The sequence below is a fragment of the Camarhynchus parvulus genome, chromosome 9 (genome assembly GCF_901933205.1).
Source record: "Camarhynchus parvulus chromosome 9, STF_HiC, whole genome shotgun sequence".
In the NCBI taxonomy this organism is placed as follows: domain Eukaryota; kingdom Metazoa; phylum Chordata; class Aves; order Passeriformes; family Thraupidae; genus Camarhynchus; species Camarhynchus parvulus.
This window is the reverse complement of record NC_044579.1, coordinates 16,628,101-16,638,844: the sequence shown is the minus strand read 5'-3', so window position 1 is coordinate 16,638,844 and position 10,744 is coordinate 16,628,101.

Sequence of the window (10,744 nt, the reverse complement as noted above, 5' to 3'; positions counted from 1 at the left end):
TGGGACAGGCAAAAGGAAGTTGTGTTCGAAGCAAATGAAAATGACATGAAATTGTCCAAGTTTTGATTCCACCCAGTTTGGACAGCACAGTTCCAGTCCGGTGAAGCTGGAGCTGAAGAGTAAAAGGCAGAAGTGCAGTTCCTCCCCTTGGTTGTTGCCACATTGCCCACAGCTCATTCAGTTCCTGGCTGTGGACAACCACCTCCCACCCAGGAAAGAAGGCACTGTTCCTTCTCCTTAGCAAGTGTTTAAGTGATCAAATTTGTGCCTACTAAACAGTTAACAAGTCAGGCTTTTTGGAAAGAGGAGGCACCACACCTACTAAGTACTTTGCACCAACAAAGAACTAATTTGTGGAAATCAGACAAAAATAGCTGAAGTCAAGAGGAGTTTGAGGTGAAGCTGCCTGAGAATTGCCCACCCAAGCAAACAGCTGCCAAAAAGAGAGCACTGCCATCCCCTCCTTTTCCCCCTACCCCACTCAGGGTCTCAGAGCCCCACCAGCTCTGCTGCCTGCCCGGTCCTTGTGTGAGGCATCTCATCCTGGTAGGGGAAAAACCAACAATGAGCCTTTTTTTTTTTCCTGAATTTATCCTCTGATTCCTTTAGGTGGGACACACTTGGTTGCTACTAGAATTAATTTCATAGATAAGTACCTATGCACAGAGATGAAAGATGCGTACATGAAAGCAAAATTCACTGACAAGCTGTATGTGCTGTGAGGCTATACTTAAAAGCAGAGAGGTTCTTCAGATGGTATCTCACCTTAGAAAGGGCAGATTTCAAACTGTACACCACACCGCTCATGAGGATACAGGAAATCTCATCCATTTTTTCCACTTGATGCAAAACATCTCTTCCCACAAAGGGAAATGTTGATGTTTCCCAGTGTGATTTAGGCTGAAAGAGGAAACTGACAGGCAGAAAGTCACAGTGAAATAGAAAAACTGGCTCCAACACAAACAAGCCTAAGCTTGACAAAATAGGCTGTAGTTTTAACAAGCAGGTTAGGAGAAGACCAAGGCGGAGGCCCTTAAAGAAATTTACTGCCTTTTGAGGCCAAAAATTTGAAAGCAACATTTCTCAAGCAGTTCAGATAGGAAATCCTACACAGAAGGCAGAAAAAAAAAGAAACTTCCCAGTTCTCATCCATGTTTTATAAAGCTAAAGAAAAAAAATATGGTAAAAGTGATAAGCCTAAAGAATTTATTGTTTCATGTATGGTTTTGACAGGTTGCCAAGAGAATGGTGCTGCTCTCTGGAGAGTAGAAGAAATGACATTTTCTTTGCTTTAGATTGTTATAAAATTTTCAGTTCTTTACAAGCCCCCAGATGGTTTTTATAACCCCTTCAGGGGTTGCAACATATTGACTGAGAAATACCGATTTATATAGCAAAATCCACTCTCTTCTTGCTGGCAAAAATTACTGCTTTGTATCTGTGTATACACACAGTGGCTGAATATAAATAAAAACCCAAAAATAATGAGATCTGAGGCAAAATTCACCACCTGGCAGTACATTAAGTTGGATGAAATTTCCCTAAATTTACACTGGTGTAAATAAGAAGAATATTTGGCCCTAAATCATTTAGGAGAATTTGGGATTGACAATTAAAAAATCTGTATTCTGTTTCACCCTGCAAACAGGCAGGCTGCCTTCACTGGTGTCAGAAATAAGGAAACATTTCCACCAACAATTCTCTGGAAGTGGAGGATTTTTTATTGGCTTTCGTTGTGTTCATCTGCAGTGTTTTAACAGGGAAGTATTGGTGCCTTGGGACACAGCAGGCTTACAACACAATCACCAAAGCAGGTGACCTTACCAGCTCAGGAGGAGCAACTCTGAAATGCTTTCCCTGTAATGAGCAAATAATTACTGAAGTAAACAGTGTGTCCAGTTTTTGGGCTTTATAGACCACTATAATAATCTGTATTTTGTACATTCACAAGGGTAAAAGAGAATTCTTACTGAATGGTGACTTCACAAAGAATGTCTAAATCCACAGTGGACCATGAAGAGCTCATGTTCCTTGCGGGACTAAGCCTGAGCTTCTGCTCTTGCCCACACTCCTGCACACTCAGGCTGGTGGTTTAGCTCACTGGGTGACTCTGGTCACTGCTGAGACTGCCTAGGTAAAAAATACCACAGTACCTGGTGCTGTGCTCAGCTCACAGCTAGGGAGGAGGTAGCACCCCATTCTTCCTGTGCCTCAGGGTTAGGTGGTCACTCAGAACACAGGGAGTGTGATTTTAATTCCAATTAAGGTAGGAGGAGAGTTGCTGGTATTCCCAAGAGAAGTCTCTTTCTACCCTGTCTGAAGCTGTTCTGGAGAAAGAGAGATTTTGGTGCCTTCTTACTATGCATTAAAGAATTTAAAATGCATTTAAGCAGGCAGAAGGAAAGGAAGACCAAGGCATTGTAGCTTCGTATTTAAATCATCCTTTGGGAGGGTGGAGACTGCAGTTCTGCTCCTGGCTTGCCAGGCAAAATACTTTTGTGTTTTACATTAGTCAGCCGGTGGATAAAATACATTAAGAACCCTTAGGCTGGTCAGAAAGTTTAACTGATATCCTTGTACTCAGCATCTCCTCTGCTCCTTTGCATTGCAATACCTCACTCTTCTTGGAGCTGAGCCTTAACCTGTGCCCTGTAGCTCTGCACGGGGAAAAGCAGAACTGCTGCACTAAACTTTCTGGCAGCTTTCATTATGCAGATTTTGAAACCTTTAGATCACAAACTTTCTCTGTCAAGGCACGCACACAGCTCCCAGCTCCTTCAGCCCCCATCTCAGGCTGATATTAAAGCAGCAGCGAGCTGCTTCCAGATTACCTTGGATTTGTGTGGATTTAGGCTAAGCCCCATCAGCGAGGCTGCTGCTTAAACTTTTGTGCACTGTTTAGGTTGTAGGACCCAAGTGAGCAGAGCTGGCCAGGTTTTCATGTTGGTTCGACTCTTCCTGCGCACTTGGACAGCTGTTAAAAGAGCAGGCAGCAGAACAGCTCCAGACCTGAAAGAAGGCAGCAAAGCAGACTTGGCAGAGGGAAAAAAGCACAGGCAAGTCAGCTGGCTCAGGGGAGGCAAGTCAGGGGAACGAGCCCAACGCACGAACAAAGCCAGTGGCAGCCTCAGGCTGGCCCGGGTCCTGTGGGGCAGAGCCCAGCCTCAGCCAAGGCAGGGCTGCTTCCCAAGGCCGGGACAGACGGACGGCCAGGGGGATGATGTGAATGAATGGCACCGGGATTTGGCTGAAATTTGCCTGTTCCTTCAGGCTAGAAATGGTGCCATTTGCCATTGTAAGTACCCTATTCAAAACCACGGTCTCTATGGCACTCAGCTGAAGGACTAAAGAGCTCATCTGCAACTGCTCAGTGCTAGGAAAAGCCAGCACTGCTGCCGTCAAGCCTAAATTAACTTCCCCGTGTGGGCAGGATGTAGCGCTTAAACTCCTTTGACATGTATTTCCTAGAGACAAATGGCAATTCCCTCTGTGGCCCATCATTTACTATCTACATAAAAGCAGAAGGAGATGATTAGAGTGGGGAACTGCCCTGCTTTTGCTATATTTAGTGCCCTGTCAGCTCAGCCTATAACATTCTGCTCTTCAGTTGTAAATAATACTCTAAGGAAGGGAATAAAATGAATATCAAACATGAAGAAGCTGGTATAGAAAAGCAGACAAAAGACTGTAGGTCCAGAGCACATGGGAATAAACCTTCTACTTGGGTTTAAAAGCTGAAGGAGGTATTAATGGAGCTCATCCCACCTCCTGCCCCACAGCTGAGAGCAGTAGAGGGTTGGAGTCTTTGGGGTCTTCCAGCAGAAAGCTGCATAAATCAGTGAGTCTGGCTGGCTCCTTCTGCCTGGCACCTGGCAATATGGTCTGACGTGAAGGCTTCCAGCACTATACCTAAAGGAATTCTCACATTTATATTTCAAAGAGTTCTGGGAGGCTGCACATATTTCTTTTACGTGTATGTATTTAAATCTATTCAAATTTGTTCCTCTTAAGAGTGAATTCCTCATCATAAATCATCATTGAGACTTATTAGCTTAAACTCTACACAGCACACACTTGTAAGGAAAAATACAAACTATATATTTGCCTTAAATAATCCTGCGGTATTATTTAATACCAGCTGGACATCTTACAGCAATAAATAGATTTTCTAGCAACAGCCTCCTGAGGTAAAGTGGAATATTCCCATTTTACAGAACAGTAATGGAGGTGGTCAGTCCATGGCTGTTGTGGACATCTGTAGAAATGACCCCAGATCTCTAGTACTTCAAAATCTTTGCTAGCCCACGGGACCAGCTTCTTCTAAAACCATATGGAAAGGCAATGCATAAAGGAAAAGAACAAAGAAAAGGGTTTGGTTTGGTTTGTTGCCAATGAAGAGTAAAGGAAGAAAGCCATTAACAAAGCATTTTCCCATGTGATTCAAATTAGGGCAGCCCATAATGGCTGAAGACAATTGAGCTTTTATTCTTTTTCAGTGATATTTTCAAATTTGGGAAAGTTTTTGTTGTTCTCTTGCCATTCAACATAAGTAAGTTGAGTTTGGTTCCACCACCAGAGTGATTCACTGCACTGAAGAAATTCAGAACATCCCCAGTAGAGGAAGTTCATTGCTAAATTTTAAATCTTGACCACATCAATTCAAATTTTTCTGTGCCGGGAAACAATTTGTCTACAGTCTAGAGGAAATGCTCTCTAACAAATGAAAAATGAATCCTGTATTGTAAACCCTACTTAAGTTCACTGGGTTGTTGGTTTTGGTTTTTTTTCATGAGTAAGAAATGAGTAAAAACAAACAAACATCCTTTTGGAAATGCACCAAAAAGACACATAAAACATTAGTCAGGCTTTTAGCCATAACCTACTTGGAGATCCACTGTCTCAGTGAGTTTTTGGTCATGCTCTTCCGGAAATACACAACACATAGTTTATTCAAGATAACTTAATGCAAACAGCTCGAGGCATTTTGGTTACAAGCTGTAGGTTTCTCTATTACTGACTCATTCTTCTGGATACCTGGTGCTGGCTCTGCATTCTGCCTGAGACTGGCTTTTGTAGATTTTAGTTTCTTCAGTTCTTTCAAAATCAAAAAGAAGAAAAGAGGTTATAAGAAATATAAAGCAAAAAAAAATCACACAAAGAATTTAAATCTTGAAGTTCCTCTTCACTGTTTTATGGCTTCTTTTGTCTGAAAACTCCCAAAATTCAATTCTTAAAATAAATATTTATGAAACAAGCATTTGTAAAATGTGCTTGCCTGCCAACGCCAGTGAATACTTACTGATTAACCATTTTTCCAGGACTACCTGAGTGTTTTCATGCTCTCAGTTCATAATACAGTTCAGTGCATTGCCTTCTCTAGGAGTTCACACTCTGAAGCAGCAGCACATGAAGGCACTTTGCATTTGATTGAACAGAGTTTGGATCTGTTCTGCTCCATATGCTGAACATGACTGCATAATCTATCTGCAGGAGTAAATCAAAAAGCCTGGAAGAAAGGACATTTGATATGATAAATAATGGGAAGTTGTAGAGGTGAGGCATTTAGACTACTTCCTGCATTTTATTGATAGGGAAACAATAAAAAGCTAATATTCTCTCCAGAGATTTACAGATTAGGAATTCAGGTTTTTGGTTTGGGGTGGTTTTGTTGTGTTTTATCCACCCATTCAAGTGGCTTTTGGGGCTAACAAGTACATTGTATCTTCTGAGGATAAGCTCTGATATTCAGGCCAAGAATATGAAATCAATTTTGATTGCTGTTCTCTTTCAGAGGCCTGTAGAGACAAACAAGGTTCAGGGGTTTGATTTCAACCTGCTTGGGTGAAACAGGCTGCTGCTGAAAGCTGGAGACAGCAAGCCATGGGCCTGCTCAGCCAGCAGTGAGCCCCTGAAGGACAGAGAGCCCAAAGAGAAATGCCATGGCTGTGATTCCCCATGGTTTGAACCACCCTCTGAGGTAATTAGCAGCTGCAGCCTGTAATCACTGGCCCCTGGGGCAGGAAGGAAGCCCAGCAGCACCAGGGCACCATGGAACATCCCTTGCTCCTGCCTGAGCCTACCTGGCTGCACCTGTGCACCAGGGCTTGCCCCAGGCATGGCACTTCCAGCTCTCTGGTGCCACAATCTTCCCCCATCACAGGGCTGCCAGAGCTGGCACCCCAGCCAAACCTCAGCATCTCACCTTAGCCTGCCTCCTCCCAAAACAAAGGCAGCTTCTGAGTTTGCAAGCTAAAGTGACACACAGGAAGTCTTGCTTTGGTAGTGGTGCTAAAATAATGTGTAAGATGGCAGATCAGGCAGTCTTTGGCTAATAAAGGTTTCTTGCCTTTCCACTAATAAACATACTTCAAGGCTTGCTTTGAAAACCCTGTTATTTCTTAGCAAGATATTTCTGGTCTCTTTATTTTCCTGCCTGCACTTGAACTCTAATCATGCTAATGATCTTCTTCTTCTGTGCCTTCTGTCAGGTTTTTTTTGTGACCTCTCTAGGTCTCTAGGGCTTAGCAATTAAAAACTCAACTCTGGGTAAGGTGAGGTTTTTTTATATTGATAGATAGATAGATAGATAGATAGATAGATAGATAGATAGATAGATAGATAGATAGAAAGAAAAGTTTCATATGTATAAAGCACCTACCATCATATTGATAACATTCTTTTTCTATTTTCACCTGTTTATTTCTCCACTCACCACCTCTGGTGTATTTGATGCCTCAGTGTCTTGGGTTTGCCCACTCCCCTCTGCATTCCAGCATCAGCTTCTCCCAGGAATCCTCTCTGCTTGGGAGGACAGGTTCTTGCCTATGGTTCAGTCCAGACATCCCATTGAGTCAGTTTGTGCTACAACAACAATAAAGACAGGATTAACTGGTTCAAAGCTTAAAAAATTGATTTAAGACTTGATGGGAAAGGTCATTTCCTGTGTCCCCTTCTTAGAGATGGAGTTCAAGCTAACAATTTCTTAAGTTTCTGAAGTTTGTGACATTGTATTTTCTGAAGGCAGAAGTAGACTGAGTGGTTCACAATTCAAACTCATTCTTTCAGAAGAGGGTGGAGTTTGTTTTAGTAATGACACACTAATTTGTGAATTAATGTCTCCATTTTCTGAGGTACAGTCTGCTTCAGAGGAGTGGTATGTATGTAACAAAAAAAAGAGATGAGGTCAAATCTAATTCTTTAAGTTTAGCTTCTATTGTGTTTTAAGACTATAAGACCAACTGCCCACTATCAGTCAGTCTGTAAGAAAGGTTTAATATATTATAATACATGGTGAATTATAATACATAAAAACATATGACATAAATATTGTTTGGGGATTGGTTTGTTTGGTTTTTTGTAATTAAAAGGTAAAACTCAGCAGCACTATGGGAGACAGATACTCTTAAAAAACAGAGAAACAGTAAGGTTCAGAAAATTGGTTTACAACTACCAATAACAGAATGAGCACCTTTAATCACAAAAGACATTTCTTTAGTACAAACAGCTGGACTGAAGCTTAAATGCATTACATCTGCTCAGGTCAGTGCTCACAGGGAATGATACCACAAGGGAAAAACAAAGGAAGCAGGGAACACACAGGATGCTGCAGAGTTCCCAGGCCTCAGCACTGCCATTCCCATGGTGTGTGGGTGTTGTGGACAGATGCAGCCCATGCTCTTGCCCTGTGGTTATCCTCCACAACTCCCCACCCACCTCATTTATTTCTGTCCCTTTGGGTGGCAGTGCCAGCTCAAACTCTGTCCAGATGGCCAAGGCCAGCCCCTGCCACACAGAGATTGTCTCTGCCTGTCCTTCCCTGCTGCACCAGCACAAACTCCTTCTCTTTCTGAGGCTGCAGCAGATGCACCCATCATGGATCCTAGCACCACCAGGAAAGGCAGGGAGGATGCTCAGCCTGTCCCAGGCTGGTCACCTTTCACCATGCCAGAAGCTGGGAGGCTGGGCAGTTGCCCCAGCCAGTGGCTCTCCCAGCAATTAGGAAGTAATTAGGCACATTGAAGTCATGGAGTGAGGCTGAACAGCTCTGGAGGGGCACATTTCCCTCCCAAGTCTGAACCTCTGGCTGGGGCCCAAGCACCAGGAGTATTCCTCCCTGAATAGAGGATGTTACCACAGTGATCCATCTTGCTGTGGCTCCACAGAGAGTGACTGCCATTTCCACATCTATCACAACAGTTCTGGGGGTGTGTTCCAGTCTCCAGGCTGTGTGTGCTGTCTGTACTCTGAAACCACATATAAGCTGGTGGGCTCATGGACCAGTCTCAGAAAACCTCAGCTCAGCACAAAAGTCTCTCTCGGGGCCCTCCCTGGGTCAGCACCTTTTCACCCCAAACACACACAGCCCAGCAGACCAGAGATTAAAGCTACCCCTTAACCAAGACAGGACACAGTGAACCGGAGGCTGTCCCACATCCCCTCCTTCTAAAAGAAAAACATGACTTTTTCTATTTTTGTTGTGCTGGATTGATAGTTCTGCCTTCCCTGCTGTGTTCCATTGTCATAAGAGGGGACATAAATCAAGGTCCAAACTCCCAAGCCTTCTCTGTGCCCATGACTACATGGACTACCCTGGTCACACAAGAATCCTTTTTTTTTTTTTTTTTTTTAACTGAGATGATCTATATTTTATTTGCAGCTTTTGTTTTGCTCTACTCCTGGCTTGCCTCCATCCACTTTTGTCAGCTAGGATTTTGCTGTTTGTTTTCCAGTTGCACCATTTGGGCCCAGTGGATAGGCTGTTCAGTCAGAAAGCTCCCACACAGGCAGCAGCATCCTTGGCTCAGCCTTGCTCTTGCCCCATCAGGCTTGACAACCCTTCAGGAGTGATTGATGTGGTAGCCCCAGTGCCCTCCCTTGGGATGGCAGCACTCAGGAAAGCTGTCAGTGCTCGGGGAGAGAGCAGCACCCCAGAAATGATGGCTCATTTCAGCTTGTCTCCAGAGCCACTTACCCAAGGATCATAAATACATGAACTGGGGTTTCTACCTTCATGAGTTCCTGGGTAATTGACACTGAGAGCTGCGTTTCTGCAGTAGAACGTGGATGTGCGTCCCCTAGGTAACAATGCCATGAAGCAGCCAATATCTGCAGCTCATTTGGTGCACTCTGTGGTTCAGAGGTCAGGGAGGGCCATGTAAAACATCTGCCCAGGTTCAAATAACTGCAGATAAGTCCCCTCACAGGGTTCTTCTAACTGTGCCCGGCGGGGTAGGAGGCACATGGTGTGTGAAGCAACAGGAGTCAGACACCTTATGTTACCCTGGCCTTACGTTATCATTCTCATGTCCTGTGGCATCAGAGGCAGCTATTTTTGGCAACCATATCATCAGGAAGGTCCAGGAAGGTAATCCAGATGACAATGAGCTGCATAAAGCAAATTCAGCTTGTTCTGAGGAATTTCCCACTTGTTTCATACACTAGACCAAAGGTAGTGTTCCTCCCTGGTGCCTTTATGCCTGCCCCTTGTGACTGGTATTTGTTCAGGCTGAACAATCATTTGTGTTAAATAAATGGCACATATCAAAGCAAGGGTTTAGTAACTTGTAGGAGAAAGGCCTAAAGTAGCTTTGAGAGAGCTCAGAGTACCAGCATGTCTCATCTATCCAATTCTTCCAAGAGCACTTCAGATTCCCTGTGCTTCTAGAGAAACCATTTCTCACTATCTCACTGTCTGGACAGCCCTGACCTCAGAGGTGCTCTGGACTTTGCTTTCTTAGGGTGGCTATTTCTGTCACAGAGGAGTTCCTGGTAGCTTGCCATGGTTTCTCTCAATAAATCTTCACATATCCAATTTTTATAAGCTTTTTCTCCGTGTTAAGTGTTGAGCAATCTAATATTACATCATTTGTACTGAGTGTTCACTGTCATCAAGAACAGAGAACTGCCTACTGGATATTATTTCCTTTCAGAGGCAAAACGAAGACATTTTTATTAAGCCTGTTCAGTCAAATGCAGCAAGTCTGACCCCAGCTTTTCACACGTGTGTAGAACCAGTGTCAAGCAGCCACCAAACACCACAGATCTCCCTCACCTTTCAGGAGTGGTCTGTTCACACTTGCAGAGCAACACAGCACAACTGAATTCCAGTTCAGCAGCACTGAGAATCCAGTTTGCATAGAAATAAATAATTACCCAACATCAAAGACAGAGAGTCAGAGCCCAGTATCCATACACTGTATTCAAGATGCACAGAACCTTGCTGGTCTCTTTTTGTGATCATCTTGTTCTAAGACACTGTAATTAAACAGATTCAAGGTACATCACATCTCTGGTAATGATCCCCATACCTTCAGGACTCGATTTTTGAGTTTCCTGTTGGCACATGCCTTGGCACATTGCTTGGCACGGGCATGGCAACTGTGTGCCCAGAAGTGGCATCTGTGCCCACACATGGCCAGCTACTTACCAGATGGACTTGGACTGTGCTCCCAGGTGGGACACACGGGTCCCTCAGAGCAGCTGACTCCTACTTTTATGAAGTTTCTGTCAAAACAGTGCAGTACTAGAGCAGCAGAAGCTAAAAGCCAATTCCAAACAATGAAGACAAAACTGAGTTTATGGCTCACTCAAGCAGTGCCAGCAGCTCCTTTGATCCTGCATCCATCTTTCCTAAACATGCTGCATTCAGCAATTCACACCTCACACCTAGGGCTAAAACACTTCTCTTGTACAAGCCTCTTGCCAAGTATCCCTTACATTTTATTCCCAATTCCTATTGTTTGGA